We start from the raw sequence: 19,458 nt of genomic DNA on the forward strand, positions 1-19,458 counted from the left end.
GTCCCCCTCCTTCAAATCCCTCAGCTTCAAATCTTTAGTTACACAGAAATCAGTTAAAGACACTGAGAGCAGGAGAAACACAGCATGAAGTGGGTCTAAGTTCACTGGTTGGCCGATGTTCTTTGCCATGTTGTACATTCACTCTAAACAGAGAAAGATTCCTCAAACAGATAGTTATCCCCAAAGAATAAAATCCTCATTTACTCACCTTCATGTCTTTCCAAACAATATAACTTTCTTCCTCCTCATGGATCAAACCACATGGCAGCAGAATGTCCAAGCAGCTCTTTTCCATAATGATAGTAAATGAGGACCAAGTCTTTTAACGAATAACCACTTAAATCTGAATCTTTTTCACACACAAAGGTATCAGAAGGTGTATTTCTTCTAATGCTTTTATAATGGATTGTGTCCTTTCAGAAGCTTGACAGACCATGGCCATTATCCAGTTCCATTGTGTGAAAAAAAGAGCAGTGGGAACATTTTTCAAAACATACCCATTTGTGTTCTATGGAAGAAAGAATGTCATATTCGACTGGAATGAAACTAGTGATTATGTAGAATTTTAGTGTTGAGGTGTAATATCCCCAACAATTAATATACTGTATATTCCTAATTAATGTGTTTCTTTAATTATATGATCTAGATTTTGATTTAGAACCCTTAAATATATACTTACATTTATCTTTGTTTTGGGGTTTAAGGTTTAATTTCCTGCAACTAACTCTTTTTCATTACGGAACCTTAAAAGCAGGGTTACAACAACCCGAATCTGGTGCATTTAGAACAATTTGTCATTGGAGATTTTTAGTTTGAATGAATAAATGTTTTGTGAAGTCTATTTGTATTTGAATTGATGAAAGAGAACATTATAAAATTCAGCTATACTTAAATCCCTTGAGGGTTTCTTGATACTTGATATACCATATTTGCTTAAAACTGATTTTGTCATTTAGAGTGCCATAAACCAGGCCCTGTGGCCTCTTTGCTGCATGCATAAAATTATGAAATGCATTGCAGTTAAAATATCGATTTTCCAATCATATGCGCTCAAAAGAAGTGACTTGTTGGAGGGGAAATTGCTTAATTAAATACGCCCATGCACACACACACACAAACACACCTACATGCAGTGTTGTAATAATGTGATAAGTCCACAATAATGAAACGCTTGCTTTGTCCTGCTTCTTTCCATATATTTCTTTGATTTAAAAAAAAAAAAGAATGAAAGAAGAAATCAAAAAGGCTCTTTGAACTCATTAAAAATGCATCGCATGAAAAATGAGAAGCAGCGGTTTATTAACAAAATATAAAATTACCATCCAATTGAGGCTTTGAATGACGACATTGAAGAAAATCGGGACAGGATTACATATAAAGGAGCTGGTGTAAATGTTTAATTAATCTGATTAGATTCAGCAGATGTGCTCCACTAAAGTGATTCACATTGAAATCAGATTAATTCTCTTCCTTGCTGCGATACAGTGCATTCATTTGAATTCTGAGCTAAAATGAGTAAGTAATCGCAGTAGTGATTAAGACAGCAATTTGCTATCGTGCCATATTTCTTGAATAACCTTGGTCTGTCATAGCAGAGATCACGAACTGCTGTGATTCAGATTATTGATGTGGCTTCATTTGTTTATGACACACTTTGTATCTTTTTTGACCCAAGCTTGCAGGTGTCCAAGGGAACGCAAACAATCTACAAACACACACCTGTGTCCAAAGAGAACACTGGAGTAAGCTAGCGGAAGGGATGATGTCTGATCTGAAAGGTGACATATCGATTTAGTGTGAGTGTTTGATGATTGTGTATGTGTGTGTGTGTGTGTGTGTGTGTGTTGACATCAACCCTGATGCCTAACTTCAGATCCTTTGTTGTAATTTTGCCTTCAATAATCTTTTTTCATCTAATCAGTCTACGCTGTATAAATTACATCTTCCTGATGACCTTAATCTAAAGACTAGACGCAATGAAATCACGTCACAAATTCCCTGTCAGTGGAGACCATAATAAAAATGCAAGGAAAGAAGGAAAGCTTCAAAATATATACCTCCTCTCAAGTCTAATCTCCTTGCCATGGAAACCTTTCTGAGGTCTTTAGAGCAACTGATGTACTTCTATAGGAGTCACCATGGTGTCGTGATTGACAGGCTTTGGGGAAGAACAGAAAATAGTAGAAAATAGACCTGAAAAATATTCACCCGTGTTAGGTTATAGCTCATATTCGTCACACGAAGCAGCTGTCAATCAATCATATATTTCAAGAAGTCGAGTTTTTATTACTTTATTAATACTTTATTAGTTTTACTCAAACTGCAAACTTGCTATATTAAGTCAGGAACTGTCCAGCGAACTATGAATCACAAGGCACTTCTTGATTCTGTTCAGACTTTATTATTAGTCTGTTTATATTACATTGAATTTCGTTGAAGCCTTGTAAAGTGTCGCCTTAAGAGTTTCTCTTCTCAGTCTCCCATAAGCCTGACAGATTGCCACACAATTGTCAGAGTCTATATTGTGTGATGTTGAAAAGAACAACATCAATTACCTGGAATCAAAGCAGTGAGACCTAAAAGTGCGTCAAGACAATTGCTTTTTTCAATTTCTTTGTTAAAAGGCTTGAAAATCGACGCTGGGACTGCATTGTGGCCGTGACTTGAGGTGCTTCTGCTCCTCTCCAATCCTTTATTCTGCTCAGTGGTGCTTTGAAGGATTGAAAAAGAAGGAGGAGGAGGAGTGAGGGAGCAGAGATGAAGACTGTGGGATTGGTGACGCTATTTATTCACGCCGAGCCCATGAGTGTGAAGGGGGAGACAAGACCCAGCGTGGAATCACGCAGCTGAGCAAAATCGATAAAAGTTTGCTTGACAGTAATAAAAGATGATTTCTGTCGTTTTTTGCATCCAAAAACTTCAATTTGCCAGCCTACTGAATCCAGACACTCTCAAATACACTCAGACACATGATGGCACTCTGATGATGGTCTCTGCCTCTGAAGACCAACCGCCAAGGACGGATAATGGTCCTACGAGACCTGGGACAACAGCTTCATTGGAGGCCTCCTCTTGACACAATTGTGAGCTTTTTTTTTAAATAGTTGTAAAAGTTAGCATAAGCATTGAACAACATGTAATATTTTAGGCAGTTTATGACAAAAATAGAGAAAAACTCTTATTTTCTTATTTTAAATTATGCTTTATAATTTAAATCATTTTTTTGTTGTTGCTTTTTTTCATAAATTGTTTACTTTCATTGACTGCTTTGGCCATAAGTGATTGGCAGTGACATAAATTTTGTATTTATCAAAGTTTGTTGCTTCAGTTGTTGTGGTGTTGATTCACATTGTTTCTAGATTATTGTGCAGAGTGATCGAATCTTCGAATGCATTTTAAATAATTGCAAAAAGCTTCATTGGCAAAAAAAGAGAAAAGAACACTGTTTTTATTTTATTTTTGCACTGGGCCTGGCACAAAAATACGACCAGCTAACATCATTTCACTAATCCTATCATCAGCACATGGGAAAGTGTGAACAAGAACTAGTCAGATAAACTAGTCTATTATTCTGATTGGATTATAAGAGCAGACTGATTGCTATAAAAGGAGATAAGATGTCTTTCCAATCATTGTGGTCTTGTGTTAGCGATTGCTACCTCCAAATAAAGACGTGTAGCCATCATTGCTTTGCATCAAAATGGCCACACATGCAAGGAAATTTCTGCAAAGAATATTGCACCTAAAAGAACCATTTACCGGATCATCAAGAACTTCAAGGAAAGAAGTTCAACAATAGTGAGAAAAGCTTCAGGACGTCCCAGGACCGTCTCCTCCTGAAGAGTCCGCTATGGCATCATGTCACCACCAGTGCAGGGCTTGCTCAGTATTGGCAGCAAGTGGTTTCGAGTGCATCTGCACACATAATGAGGCGAAGACTTTTGGACAACAGCCTAGCGTCAAGCAGGGCAGCAAAAAAGGCATTTCTCTTCAAGAACAACATCAAGGACAGACTAAAATTCTGTAGGAAGTACAAGGATTGGACAGCAGAAGACTGGTGTAAAATTATTTTCTCTGAAGAAGCCCCCTTCCGACTGTTTGGGACATCTGGAAAATCGATTGTCTGGAGAAGAAAAAAGGCGGACGATACCATGAGTCCTGTGTCGTGCCAACAGTGAAGCATCCTAAAACCATCCATGCGTGGGGTTCTTTTCATCCAAGGGAGTAGGCTCTCTCATAATTCTGCCCAAAAACAATGCCGTGAGAAAAGATTGGTATTAAAACATCCCGCAAGAGCAACTTCCCAACTCCCAACTCCGCCTTGGCTCGTCCCTCCCTCGACTCCACCTGGGACCATCGTCCCCTGTGCATCGCAATGCTTCCTCGTCCTACCGGCTCCACCTTGGTCGGACATCACCCTGCCTGCGTGGCGGACTTTTGAGCCTTCCGCTGCACTTCGGCTTTCAACCCCTTCAGCTCCTTCTGCAGCTTCACCAGGGTCCTCGGTCGCACATGCTGTTACGTTCCCTTCCAGCTATTGAATTACCTGAGTTTGTTTTATTAAAGAACCTTTTGTTTGTGGAAAATTATTTTTTTTAAAACCTTTTTCTTCATCTGAACCCCACGACAGTGTTATCATTAGACTACGCTGTTATGTTTTCAAAGTGTGCAGTAATATTTTGGTAATAAAACACAATTAACTTGGATGGAATATGATATAATGCAGAGGTTTACACTTGTGAGAAGCGCTTTCTATTTCCAAATAACAAGAAATTACACCACAGATATGTGTAGTTAAAATTGTGAGATATGAAGTGGCAGTTACAAGAATAAACACCTTATTTGTAATCATTTGCAAAAGAAACAAATGTACCACAGCATTGAGATGCACTGCTGTTGGTGCTATAAGGACATTTCTGCCTTCATTTCACATTGCACCAGTAGTCACAGGCATACATTCAGACAGTGTCAGTATGTCTACACTACATTTATTTTACATTTGCAGTAGCTTTTTTTCAGGTGTCTGGCCACAAGGGCCCTCTCATGGGGGCCCCAATTTGTTCAGTTAGTAATCTGTCTTTGCCAACGTCCATGACTCAAGCGTAGGAATGGACAGTGTCAAATAACAATTATGAAGAGCGAACAGAAACAGACTTTTGTAAAAACAAAAGAACATTACAAAAAAAGTGAAGTTCCATGTTTTTATAGATTAATAAGACATTGTAAAACCGCCCTGAGAAAAAGATAAGGAGAAAGAGAGGGAGAGGTGGAAAAAAAGAGAAAAGAGACAATTGGTGTTTGAGTGGAGCGAAATTAGTTTGACGTTCTTATCTTTGGACGCTTTTCTTTAACATAAAGGCTTTTATGTAACATGTTAAACCAGTCAGACACAGTGAATGGGAGAAGAAACAAGAGCAATAATTGCAAATAGTGAGTCAGACATTTTTGCGAGCAAGTGAGTGTAACTGCTTTTTTTTTTCAGATAACCAGCCTTTACTTTAGACAAGTACTGTATATGTAGGACAATTTACATGTGTGTGATTTTATACAACAGTAACCAAGAAGTTTATATAGCCTATTGAGTAACTTAGCCTACATTTTAGATACAGTATTGCCAGTTACTTTGTTGTTGATCCATCAATGAAAATTGTTCCAAACAAAGACACAAAATAACTTTACAACACCGAACAGCAGTGGTTTAGTTCCTGGATGATTCAGCATTTTTAAATGAATCAACTGAATTAATGATTCAATGGCTCACTGTATCACTTTATTTTACAGTGTTCTTGTTACATGTTACATGTACTTATTATTAGTAATAACAGTAAATCATGCAACTAACGCTAAACCAAACTCTAAATCGAACCCTATCGTAAGTATATGTTGTTAATTAATATTAAGTCAAGTCAAGTCACCTTCATTTATATGGTGCTTTTAACAATATAGATTGTTTCAAAGCAACTTTACAGTGATAATAGGAAATTAAAGTAACAGAGATTGTTTTGGCTTTACAGCAGCTCTCAATAAAGTTATTGTCCAGCTAAAGTTTTGATTGATTCACTTCCGTTGCAAAGATCATTAGTCATTAACTTAGGGGCCGCTTGCACAACATCATTCTAACAGAAAACCCTTAATGCGCTCCGGCCCACTCATTTTGCACAACAGCAGTGCCTGGTGGCTCGAGAACACAAACCTTGAAATAGGTTCCATGGTGCAAGCCTTGAAAAAAAAGAAAAGAAAAGTTATCTCTGCACAAACGTAAAAAAACGTGAACCTTTGAGAACACTGACAGCGTGCGTATTACGTGTTTAGTCTGTAAGTATACGTGTTTGAATATATATGTGCGCAGGTGCGTAGTCTTTATTTACAAATTGACCTCAACAAATTACTTGTCTGGCCTCAAAAATGTATAATACAGAATTTTTTATCGCTTCCACGTAGCCATGTGAACCGGACTTATTTTGACAATGTTTCATCGGTACAGAGGTAAAGGAAGGGGAAGGGGGCCTTCACAGGGGAGAGACCAGTTGACACTTCAGGACTGCGTTGTCGTCACGTCCAGGTGCAGGTCCTTCATCAGATCTGGATATGGCCTGGATCCGGCGGACTGCGGTAAACCTTGGGATAAACAGAGAGACTTATTTATACAAATTACTTGTATTTTAATTAAATACTTTTTTCACAGCAGTATTTTGTTTTGTATTTAAATACATTTGATGAGTAAGTATTTGTAATTTGTACTTACTTTTTGATGTATTTGTGCCCATCTCTGTCCGGCTGACCTAATCTATGCAGCCTAACATTGAATTATAGAAGTTTATAATGTGTTATGTGTATGCTAGGTAAAAGAGATGTGTTTTTAGATTTTAAACTGACAGAGTGTGTCTGCTTCCCGGACAAAGTTAGGGAGACTGTTCCAAAGTTTTGGTGCTAAATAGGAAAAGAATCTACCGCCAGCAGTCGATTTTGATAGGTATTATTATCAACTCGCCGGAATTTTGAGATCGCAATAGACGTGAAGGACTATAATGCGTTAAGAGCTCGCTCAAGTACTGGGGAGCTAAACCATTTAATGCTTTGTAAGTAATCAGCAATATTTTACCATGTTTAATAGGGAGCCAATGCAGTGTTGACAGAACGGGGCTAATATGGTCATACTTCCTAGTTCTGGTAAGAACTCTAGCTGTAGTTTGTTTATTAAGCGTGCAGGGCAACCACCCATAAGAGCATTACAATAATCTAGCCTTGATGTCATGAACGCATGAACTAATTGTTCATTTGTCACTGAGAGCATGATATAATTTAGATATATTTTTAAGATGGAAGAATGCGGTTTTACAGATACTAGAAACGTGACTTTCAAATTAAAGATTGGTATCAAAGAGCACACCCAGGTTCCTAACCGACAACGAAGACTTGTTGGCAGAGCAGCCATTAAGTGTTACACAGTATTCTAGATTATTTTTGTCCAATAATTAGAATCTCTGTTTTTTCAGAATTAAGTAGTAGGAAAGTACTAGTCATCCCGTTTTTTTATATCAGCTACAGTAAGGAAAATAAGTATTTGAACACCCTGCTATTTTGCAAGTTCTCCCACTTAGAAATCATGGAGGGGTCTGAAATTGTCATCGTAGGTGCATGTCCACTGTGAGAGACATAATCTAAAAAAAATCCAGAAATCACAATGTATGATTTTTTAACTATTTATTTGTATGATACAGCTGCAAATAAGTATTTGAACACCTGAGAAAATCAATGTTAATATTTGGTACAGTAGCCTTTGTTTGCAATTACAGTGTCACGGTTCATGAATTCACTGGTTTCTTCGTGTCTCGTGTATTTGTTGTTTGGTGTGTGTGGGTGTGTGTGAGTGGGCGTGGCTGCTCGTTCAGTTGATCAGCACTCCACCTGATCTCATTCCCCTCATCAGCTACCATCAATCATCTCTGCTATATAAACTCATCGCACTCTCCTTTCCCTGTCAGATCGTTGGTTTTGGTGTCCTCAGTGTGTTGTCGTCGTCTGCTCTTCCGGTTCCAGTTCCTGTTCCAGTTCCAGATCGTGTCCTGTTCGGTGTTTTCGTGGTGTTCGTCGTGTTGGATGTTCACTTCACTGGATTCACCGTCACCTGTCTTCACCTCCACGCTGACCATCAAGTCCCTGCGCCACCAGCCCACCCGTGTGTTTTTGCTGTGTCTTCTGACCAACAATAAAAGAGTTTACTTGCATATTGCTTCCGCCCCTGAATTATGACAGAACGATCTGACCAGACGATGGGAGCAGCAAGTGGATCCTCTTCGCTTGATGACTTCATCAGAGTAACCATTTCTCTGATAGAGGCTCAAGAGAGGACATCTACGGAGTCGGGTCGGGCCATTCAAGCTCTCGTGGCGCAGGTGTCCGAGCTCACCCAGCAGCTTCAACATCTACGAGCTCCCACTGCGCCACCACCCACACCGGCCGCTCCCCCAGTTCCACCATCAAGCGCCTCCCAGTCAGAACCCCGTCTACCGGTCCCTGAACCCTACAGTGGTGAGCCGAATTTTTGCAGAGCTTTTCTAACACGCTGTACTATGCATTTCTCTCTGCAACCCAGAACATTTGCCACAGAACAAAGCAAAGTGGCATTCGTACTCACACTGCTGACTGGGAGGGCAGCTCTGTGGGGGACGGCGGTGTGGGAGAATCAAGATCCGTGTTGTGCCTCGTTCCAGACACTCGCCGCCGAGATGAAGATGGTGTTTGACCGCGCGGTCGCGGGAAGAGAAGCAGCACGAACCCTGGCGGATCTCAAGCAAGGAAGCAGATCCGTATCAGATTATGCCATTGAGTTCCGGACCTTGGCGGCTGAGTGTCAATGGAACGAGGAAGCGCAGTGGGACATGTTCCTGCATGGGCTGGCTGACCGCGTCCTGAGAGAAATCTACGCGTTGGATTTACCCGCTACACTCAACGGACTCATCGACCTGGCGCTTCGCGTGGATTCTCGTCTCTCTCGTGTTGAACGGATGAAGTTACCGGTTCGGGCTTCAACCACCGTGGAGACCACGCAAGCCAGCGGCGGGGACGCGGTCAGCCCCGTCTACGATCACGAGCCCATGCAGGTCGGGCGAGCTCGGCTTTCCCGGGAGGAGAAGGAAAGGCGGAGATCCCAGGGCCTTTGCCTGTACTGTGGGACTGCTGGTCACTTCGCTTACAACTGCCCGGTAAAAGGGCAAGCCCGGCAGTAAATCTGAGGCTACTGTCGGGTGGGATCTCCGCTGAGAAGACCTCATCAACATCTACTCTCCTTCCGGTAAGACTTAGATGGTCAGCCAACACTCACGACTGTCTTGCACTTTTGGATTCCGGGGCAGAAGGTAACTTCATGGACTACACATTCGCTCACAAGATTCACGCTCCCCTGTTACCACTCACCCATTCCATTGCTGTGCACGCCCTCAATGGTCAAGCCCTTCCCACCATCGCATTCACCACTGGACCCATTACACTCACTGTATCCGGCAATCACACAGAGACTACCTCATTTTACATCCTGGACTCCCCCCTTGCACCTGTCGTTCTCGGTCACCCCTGGCTAATCAAGCATAACCCCAAGATTGACTGGCAGCAGAGATCAGTGTTGGAGTGGAGCAGTTTTTGTCATGAGTCCTGTCTTGCGTCTGCCTGTCCGTCTGTTGTTGTTTCTGCTTTTCAGGAGGAGGCAGTGGATTTATCAAACGTGCCCGCGGAGTATCTGGACCTGAAGGAAGTGTTCAGTAAGTCTCGGGCTGCTTCTCTCCCTCCGCATCGTCCCTATGACTGTGCAATAGATCTACTGCCAGGTACGTCTCCGCCTAAAGGCAAGCTTTACTCTCTATCTATTCCCGAGAGGGAGGCCATGGAGAAATATATTTCTGATTCTCTGGCATCCAAATTCATCCGACCTTCCTCTTCTCCTGCGGGGGCGGGGTTCTTTTTTGTGGGGAAGAAGGACGGTTCTCTGCGACCTTGCATTGATTACCGAGGGCTGAATAACATCACGGTAAAGAATACTTATCCTTTGCCGTTGATGTCTTCAGCCTTCGAGAGGTTGCAGGGAGCGTCGGTCTTCACAAAACTGGACTTACGTAACGCTTATCATTTGGTCCGCATCAGGAAGGGGGATGAATGGAAGACTGCGTTTAACACCCCCAGGGGGCACTTTGAATATTTGGTTATGCCTTTTGGGCTGTCCAATAGTCCAGCAGTCTTCCAGGCACTCGTCAATGACATGCTGAGAGACATGGTCGATCAGTTCATTTATGTCTACCTGGATGACATATTGATTTTTTCTTCGTCTCTCCAGGAACATGTTCAGCACGTCAGACGAGTGCTTCAGAGGTTGTTAGAGAATGGTCTTTTTGTCAAGGCGGAGAAATGCGCTTTTCATGCACAGTCTGTTCCTTTCTTAGGGTACATTGTGTCGTCTGAGGGGATGCGTATGGATCCTGAGAAGGTTAAGGCTGTGGTGGATTGGCCAAGTCCGGATTCCCGTAAGGCCCTACAGAGGTTTCTGGGGTTCGCCAATTTTTACCGGCGGTTCATTCGCAATTTCAGCCAACTAGCCTCACCTCTGACCGCCTTGACCTCCCCCAGAACTACGTTCAGGTGGTCAGACGCAGCCGAGGCTGCGTTTGCCAAACTGAAAGGCCGCTTTGTTTCAGCCCCCATCCTAGTTACCCCTGATCCATCACGTCAGTTCATGGTGGAGGTCGACGCGTCAGAGGTGGGGGTAGGTGCAGTGTTATCCCAACGTTCTCCTACAGACGACAGAATGCATCCGTGCGCGTTTTTGTCTCATCGTTTGTCCCCTGCCGAACGTAATTATGATATTGGTAACAGAGAGTTGTTGGCAGTCAAGTTAGCATTGGAAGAGTGGCGTCACTGGTTAGAAGGGTCGGGGGTACCTTTTATCGTATGGACTGATCATAAGAATCTGGAATACATTAGAACCGCTAAAAGATTGAACTCTAGGCAGGCTCGGTGGGCACTTTTTTTCGGACGTTTTGACTTTACTCTCTCGTACCGCCCGGGCTCCAAAAACATCAAGCCCGATTCTTTGTCACGTATTTTTGACCATTCCGATCGCCCGTCTACTCCCGAGTGCATTTTTCCGGAGTCCCTAATTGTCTCCACACTCTCATGGGAGGTCGAATCGAAGGTCAGAACGGCCTTAGAAGGGGTAACGCCTCCGCCCGGTTGTCCACCGAACCGGTTATTTGTGCCAGAGCAATTACGGTCCAACGTCATTCAGTGGGGTCATTGTTCCAATGTGGCTTGTCATCCAGGAGTCAGTCGTACCACGTCTTTAGTTAAGCAACGATTTTGGTGGCCACGTATGGCTCGTGACGTTCACAGTTTTGTTTTGGCTTGCTCAGTTTGTGCCACTGGTAAGACTTCCAATCGACCCCCAGATGGGCTCCTTCAACCGCTGCCGATCCCTTCGAGACCCTGGTCCCACATCGCTCTAGATTTTATCACCGCCCTCCCACCCTCTCAGGGTAACACGGTAGTTTTGGAGAGAACGTTGCGATGTTTGGTCTCCAAGAATCCTTCCTCATGGAGCCAACGACTGTCAATGGTGGAGTACGCCCACAATTCGTTACCAGTATCATCTACGGGCCTATCGCCGTTTAAGTGTAGTCTAGGTTACCAGCCACCAATTTTTCCTAGTCTGGAATCCGAAGTCGCGGTTCCCTCCGCTCACGCCTTTGTCCAGAGGTGTCGCCACACTTGGACTAGAGCCCGCGAGACTCTACTCCAAGCGGGAGCGCGCACCAAGGCTAAAGCCGATCGCCACCGGTCTAAGCCTCCCGTATACGTCGTTGGTCAAAAAGTGTGGCTTTCTACTAAGAACATTCCTCTCCGCTCCGTCTCTAATAAGCTAGCTCCCAAATTTATTGGCCCATTCACTGTCACCAAGATCATTAGCCCGGTGGCAGTCCGCCTCAAACTCCCTCCAGTGTACAGGAGGATTCATTCCGTCTTCCATGTTTCCAAAATCAAGCCCGTGTTTCGTTCTCAGTTTAATCCGCCCGTCCCGGTTCCCCCCCCGCCGCGTCTCGTAGAAGGGGAACCTACGTATTCGGTTAATCGCATTCTGGACTCAAGGCGGAGGGGACGCGGATTCCAGTACTTGGTGGACTGGGAGGGTTACGGTCCGGAGGAGAGGAGTTGGGTTCCTGCCAGAGACATCCTGGATCACTCTCTTATCGATGATTACAATCGACAGGTAAGGGAGTCTGGGGACGCCAGGAGGCGTTCCTAGGAGAGGGGGTACTGTCACGGTTCATGAATTCACTGGTTTCTTCGTGTCTCGTGTATTTGTTGTTTGGTGTGTGTGGGTGTGTGTGAGTGGGCGTGGCTGCTCGTTCAGTTGATCAGCACTCCACCTGATCTCATTCCCCTCATCAGCTACCATCAATCATCTCTGCTATATAAACTCATCGCACTCTCCTTTCCCTGTCAGATCGTTGGTTTTGGTGTCCTCAGTGTGTTGTCGTCGTCTGCTCTTCCGGTTCCAGTTCCAGATCGTGTCCTGTTCGGTGTTTTCGTGGTGTTCGTCGTGTTGGATGTTCACTTCACTGGATTCACCGTCACCTGTCTTCACCTCCACGCTGACCATCAAGTCCCTGCGCCACCAGCCCACCCGTGTGTTTTTGCTGTGTCTTCTGACCAACAATAAAAGAGTTTACTTGCATATTGCTTCCGCCCCTGAATTATGACATACAGAGGTCAAACGTTTCCTGTAGTTTTTCACCAGGTTTGCACACACTGCAGGAGGGATTTTGGCCCACTCCTCCACACAGATCTTCTCTAGATCAGTCAGGTTTCTGGGCTGTCGCTGAGAAACACGGAGTTTGAGCTCCCTCCAAAGATTCTCTATTGGGTTTAGGTCTGGAGACTGGCTAGGCCACGCCAGAACCTTGATATGCTTCTTACAGAGCCACTCCTTGGTTATCCTGGCTGTGTGCTTCGGGTCATTGTCATGTTGGAAGACCCAGCCTCGACCCATCTTCAATACTCTAACTGAGGGAAGGAGGTTGTTCCCCAAAATCTGGCAATACATGGCCCCGGTCATCCTCTCCTTAATACAGTGCAGTCGCCCTGTCCCATGTGCAGAAAAACACCCCCAAAACATGATGCTACCACCCCCATGCTTCACAGTAGGGATGGTGTTCTTGGGATGGTACTCATCATTCTTCTTCCTCCAAACACGTTTAGTGGAATTATGACCAAAAAGTTCTATCTGACCACATGACTTTCTCCCATGACTCCTCTGGATCATCCAAATGGTCATTGGCAAACTTAAGACGGCCTTGACATGTGCTGGTTTAAGCAGGGGAACCTTCCGTGCCATGCATGATTTTAAACCATGACGTCTTAGTGTATTACCAACAGTAACCTTGGAAACGGTGGTCCCAGCTCTTTTCAGGTCATTGACCAGCTCCTCCCGTGTAGTTCTGGGCTGATTTCTCACCTTTCTTAGGATCATTGAGACCCCACGAGGTGAGATCTTGCATGGAGCCCCAGTCCGAGGGAGACTGACAGTCATGTTTAGCTTCTTCCATTTTCTAATGATTGCTCCAACAGTGGACCTTTTTTCACCAAGCTGCTTGGCAATTTCCCCGTAGCCCTTTCCAGCCTTGTGGAGGTGTACAATTTTGTCTCTAGTGTCTTTGGACAGCTCTTTGGTCTTGGCCATGTTAGTAGTTGGATTCTTACTGATTGTATGGGGTGGACAGGTGTCTTTATGCAGCTAACGACCTCAAACAGGTGCATCTAATTTGGAGTGGAGGTGGACATTTTAAAGGCAGACTAACAGGTCTTTGAGGGTCAGAATTCTAGCTGACAGACAGGTGTTCAAATACTTATTTGCAGCTGTATCATACAAATAAATGGTTAAAAAATCATATATTGTGATTTCTGGATTTTTTTTTTTAGATTGTCTCTCACAGTGGACATGCACCTACGATGACAATTTCAGACCCCTCCATGATTTCCAAGTGGGAGAACTTGCAAAATAGCAGGGTGTTCAAATACTTATTTTCCTCACTGTATGCATTCCGTTAATTTTGTGAATTGGTAAGTTTCGTCGGGGCATGAAGAAATATAGAGCTGAGGATCATCAGCATAACAGTTAAAACTAATGCCATGCTTCCTAATGATATCTCCCAATTGTAGCATGAACAGAGTGAACAGCAATTACTCATTACTCAGTACTTAACTGTATAATTACACTATAAGGACACCTTAAAAGAGATTGTAACCTGGATCTCTCATAAAAAAACTTGTGTTGTACCTGAATGAGGCTGTGTTCCAAATGGGATAAATCCGCCTTTGACGGTCACTTCAGAGTGAGAACAATCATTGCCGCCATATTGAAGGGTCCCTCAAGTACAAGTATTGTTTCCATTCATTTCTCCCATAGCGATTTAAAAAAAAAGAGTCTGAACCAAGCCAACTAGCTACGATATAAATCATAACATCACTGTGGCAAGCAGGACGAGGCAGAGGGCCATGAGAAAACGGCTCGAGGCCAGTGGCGTGATTGGGGATGAGCGACACCTGCGCGACGCACTGGTCTCGTATCTCTCACGGAGGAGCGGAAGCATAAAAGGAGGAGCGATGACCGTGACGGACAAGAGAGGATCAGGCCTGGACTGTTTTATTTGATGTTCTGTTTATATGTGGCGGCAGTGGTCCGTGAGGGGCTGCCGTCTTTACTTTAGTTTTTGTATGTGTTTATTTATTTATTAAAAGTCTTTAAATGGTCACCGGTTCCGCCTTCTTCCCATATAACAGCTGTATTTAACAGCTATGGGAAATAACCACAATCCCATGAAGCATTGCAAACAGCATAATCGAATTAAAAACAATGGAGCAATATTGTTAGTGACCTCTATACTAATAATGTCTTTTTAAGTGTCAGTCAAATGTTAGAAATTTATGATATAGATAAAAGTAACTTTTTCAAATATTTACAAATTAGTAGCTGGATCAAGAGTCAAACTAAAGATATTTTTCCACACAGACCCGAGGAATCTTTACTTGAAAAATGCATTTTCAACTCCAAATGTAATAGAATTAAAGGTTTAATATCTACAGTGTATAAAACCATAAATGACAACTTACCGGCTTATGCCGGATATACAAACAAAACAAGGTTGGGAGTCTGATCTTGGGTGTACTTACACAGAGGAGAATTGGAACAGATTATTGGAATTGGCACAAAATTGGTGTCCTCTAAACACAGACTAATTCAATTCAATATTTATCATAGAACATATTTTACGCCATATAGGTTAAGTAAATTAGGAAATGACATATCTGATCAATGTCAAAGATGCACCATCTCTGTCGGAACTCTTGTGCACATGCTATGGAGTTGTACCCGTTTGAAGCCATACTGGACTCACATTATTGCAGTAACCTCTCGGGTTTGTGGACAGGCTCTGGACGCCGACCCTAGGATTTGGTTACTGGGGGATGTAACCTTACTGAAGGTGAACTCAAATATGAAGCATTTTGTGTTACTAGCAGCAACGGCTGCCAAGAAGTGTATCCTGAAGGATTGGAAGAGTGTCACCCCCCCCAGCCAAAAACACTGGGCTAATGAACTCCTGTCGTACTGCACACCAGAAAAAATTCTACATTCTATCCGAGGAAAACTATAGATGACTTTGAACTGATTTGGACTCCTTTTTTTAACATCCTGACCCAACTTGACATGACCACAGACTAGATGCAAATCTATGTTTATTACTGTTTATTTCTATTTGTATGATTATTTAATATCTTGCCTTGTGGAGAGAGGGTTTTTTGTTGTTTTTGCTGTTTTATTTCGTTGTTTTCTTTTTGTTTTTGTGTTTTGTAAAAAATTAAAACTATAAATAAAATATAAAAATAAAAAAAACCAATGGAGCAATATAAAACTATTCATTTAAAAATGTCGAACAATATATTTTAAGCTAATTGCAAAATATGCACATATATACAAATATTTAAAGTCCCCTTGTAGTCAATCATTTTATCCCTTAAAACTCATCTTTGATCACCAAAATTACATATTTAAACGTTTTTTCAGTGAAAAAAATTTCTTCATGCCTTAAAATAGCTTGAATGTAACTCTACACCCTTGCTTTCATTTGTGGATCAGTGAATATGCAAATTAGCCCCACCTCTATTCACTCACACCAGCTCAGAGATCCACTCCTTAAACTACCTGAGGTAAACGCTGCACAATGGTATGGCATAACGGTAATTAATATGATTAGTCTTTTGCTTGACTGCGTAATCAAACAGCTAATAATGTGTTACACAAACCATGTTCCCGTTCACAATCTCTGAGTCAGACAGCTGCCTTCTAAAATTCAGCATCCTTAGAAATGCTTTGAACAACTTAGAACCTCAAAAGGCATATACACTGTAAAAATAAAAGGTGCCTGGAGGAACCTTTTGGGGTTCTTCACTTTGCCACACCGGCGGAACAGTCTGTAGATCCTCTAGGCACCCTTTAAAAAGGGGCGGTTCTCTGAAGAACCACACAAGTTTCCTGAGGAACTCTTATATTAGGCACTGTGTGGAACCACTTTGGGTGCCTCCAGGAACCAAATTTCACTTTTTTAAATATTCAATTTCATGTTGTAACTATGGTTACCTTTGACTTCTATTATATTAAACAAATTGAACCAAATACAAAATAAGAATTGTTTATTACATATTTTATATTCATTTTTATACATACACTTCCATGCACATGGGAAAAAAGCTAACTATAGATTAATATCAATGAATACACAAATTTTTTTTATAATACATAAGCAACATGAATAATCAACCATGTATATACAATAGGCTATACAAGAAAATACATTTCAACAAAATGCATGGAAACACATATGTTCCACAAAATAAATCAATGTAAAAAAAAAATTTTTTGACTAATTAAAAATGTCCATCTTCACTTAACTTTAAAACATTTGTGTTTCAGTCCGATGGTAAGTCTGACATCACTGTTTCCAAGTACAAAAGCTCTATCAGATGCCAAAAACAAACAAACAGTGCTAATATACACTCATTGTGCTGTAATATTCCTGAAAATTATGATCCTAACCTTTATCTCTATACCGAAATCTCTGATGGTTAGTTATTCAGCTATCATAAAATCATAGAATCATAAAATGTTGAAGTCTGGGATGCCGTTAGACTGGAGACTGTAATGTACATTATGGCTTTTGAAAAGCTTAAATGTGTGACTTGAATCAACAGTGTTCATAAATGGTTGTTGAGTATTCTCAATAGAAACAAGATAGAGGAAGTAGAAGTAGAGGCTTCGACCCGGAAACAGTATTAAGGTGCAGTAAAATTATCTGTTGTTCTGTGAATGTTCACTGGTGAATTCCAGTCATTTCAATAAGAGTCCACAAGATCAGCAATTTCGTTTGTGGTCAAAAATGTCACTATGGGACCAAGGTGGTCACTGGAATTCGCTAGATTTGACCAACAGAAAGCTGCTTGAAAGTGACTCCTGTGTGAGCTGTGCTTCATAAATTACATCGCTACACTGCTGACAATGGTCAATGGTCTTTTTTGCCTGTGTAATTTCACGAAATTCATAAATGTGACGCACCTTTACTCGCTGCAACATAAAATGCAATCAATAATAAAATCTTCACAAGGGACATGTGAGGTACTTAACGAGTTAGAAAAGTGAAAAGGTACAGCAGAATCGTTTTCCGTTTGTTTTTCCTCTTTTCTGGTGGATGGTCCAGGCACTTCACTGATTTTCAGGTCTACAGGAGGATTTTTATTCTTGTTCAAACTTGTATTTCAGCTTACCGAGATCCCTGCAAAGTACAAAATTTACTGTTAGTAAGGTTATTAAAGTGATAGTTGTGAAATTTAAATAATTTCCTCAGCCTTGTGACGTTCCAAACCTGTTTGACTTTCTGTCTGTGGAACTCAAAAGCAGATCTCAGGCATAATGCAACCCCTGTCACCATTCAATTTCACTGCATGAAACACAAGCAGAAAAAAATTGTGTAAATCATTCAGGAAACCATTCTTATGTACACTTGTCTAGTTCAATTCAATGCAACAATTTATGTAAAAATGGTTAAGCTCCAAAAATGTCCCAGAAAAGATCCAAAAAATAATCAACGAGTTCACAACTCATGTGTTATGGGTTGTGTTGTAAGTCTTCTGAAGCCATATAGCTTTTTCCTTTTTTTGGTCAAAAAAGACTAAACTTGAAGTTATAATTCAGAGTTAAAATGTCTTATATTCAAATGCAAATGATAAAGATATAAAAAAAAATGCATAGCATTATTGGCGCCAAACCTGTGATATTATTTTTCTGAGTAACATGAATGAGATTTGAGAGCATGAGGGAAGATTTTCAGAGAATAGCCTAACTGATTAAAAAAACAGTACACAGTCAAACAATACAATTTCACACAGAGAAAGTTCATAGTAATAAAGTACTTGCATGTGGTGCAGGTAACTTACTGTAATTCAATGTTGCCACTGAAATGTTCAGATTATTTTAGAAATGTACTGGTTGTTCTGGGGAAACAAAAGAACAAAGCTGATTATTCACAACATAATATTTATTGACCAGTAAATGGCTTTAAAATGGTATTTGAGAGAATGAGGGCACCTGTAGTAAGTAAAGTTAGGCTAAACAAAAACAGACCAAACTATATTAACGTTAACCTGCTTTTGTTATTCATAACAAACGCCAATGACAACAGCAGGAATCAGCTAAATAAGTTAGGCTATATCAGCAAATTGAAGACACAGTTGTACAGAATATGTTGCATTGAATGACTAAATCAATCTAAGACAATAAGTCAGTTTCCATTTGTTCATTAACGTTCAACGTAACTAGTTAGCATCGCGGCTAAAACCTTCATACCAGATACTGTGCAATAAACGAGTGGTAAACACTGTAAAAACGTAGTAATGTATAATAAATTTAGTTTATATATATGTGTGTTTGAATATATAGTGAGACTCTGTATGTATATTTATTTGGCGAGTTTACTAACCTTGTAATGGAGAGCCGAACAAACGGCGGAAGCTTTGAAGAGAGGAGCCGTTACTTTCAAACCCGATGACGTCGATCAGCTGAGCTTTGTTGCGCGAGCAGCGCGAGCGTCACTGAAGCGACGACAGCTGAGGAATAGCAGCAGTTTCGTGACAGAATAAAACTTTTCTCCTTCTGGTTCTTCTTCTTCATATTATTAATATTATTATTATTTAGTGTTGTTGTTTAAGGTTTAAATTAATCAATAAAATAGGCCTATACTAAATAAATGTAAGCTAACCAGTTGAAAAAGACGGAGGCTAGGCTACTGTTAAATGTATTAAAAATGCATTAAAGTATATATTGTATTGTAGGCCTACTAAAAACACACTTAAGTAGGCTACATT

The 19,458-nt window shown here is 41.4% G+C and overlaps 1 long non-coding RNA gene across 1 annotated transcript; it reads right to left on the reverse strand.

The window, feature by feature from the left end:
- Positions 1 to 17,533: 17,533 nt before the first annotated feature.
- Positions 17,534 to 19,120, reverse strand: LOC311094169. Its single transcript, XR_014608584.1, has 4 exons — positions 19,074 to 19,120; positions 18,532 to 18,588; positions 17,961 to 18,035; positions 17,534 to 17,870 (listed from the first exon to the last, which is right to left on the reverse strand). It is a non-coding gene; the product is annotated as an uncharacterized lncRNA (long non-coding RNA).
- Between the last annotated feature and the right edge of the window lie 338 nt (positions 19,121 to 19,458).

This window comes from Abramis brama (assembly GCF_963993115.1).
Source record: "Abramis brama genome assembly, chromosome: 12".
Taxonomy (NCBI): Eukaryota; Metazoa; Chordata; class Actinopteri; order Cypriniformes; family Leuciscidae; genus Abramis; species Abramis brama.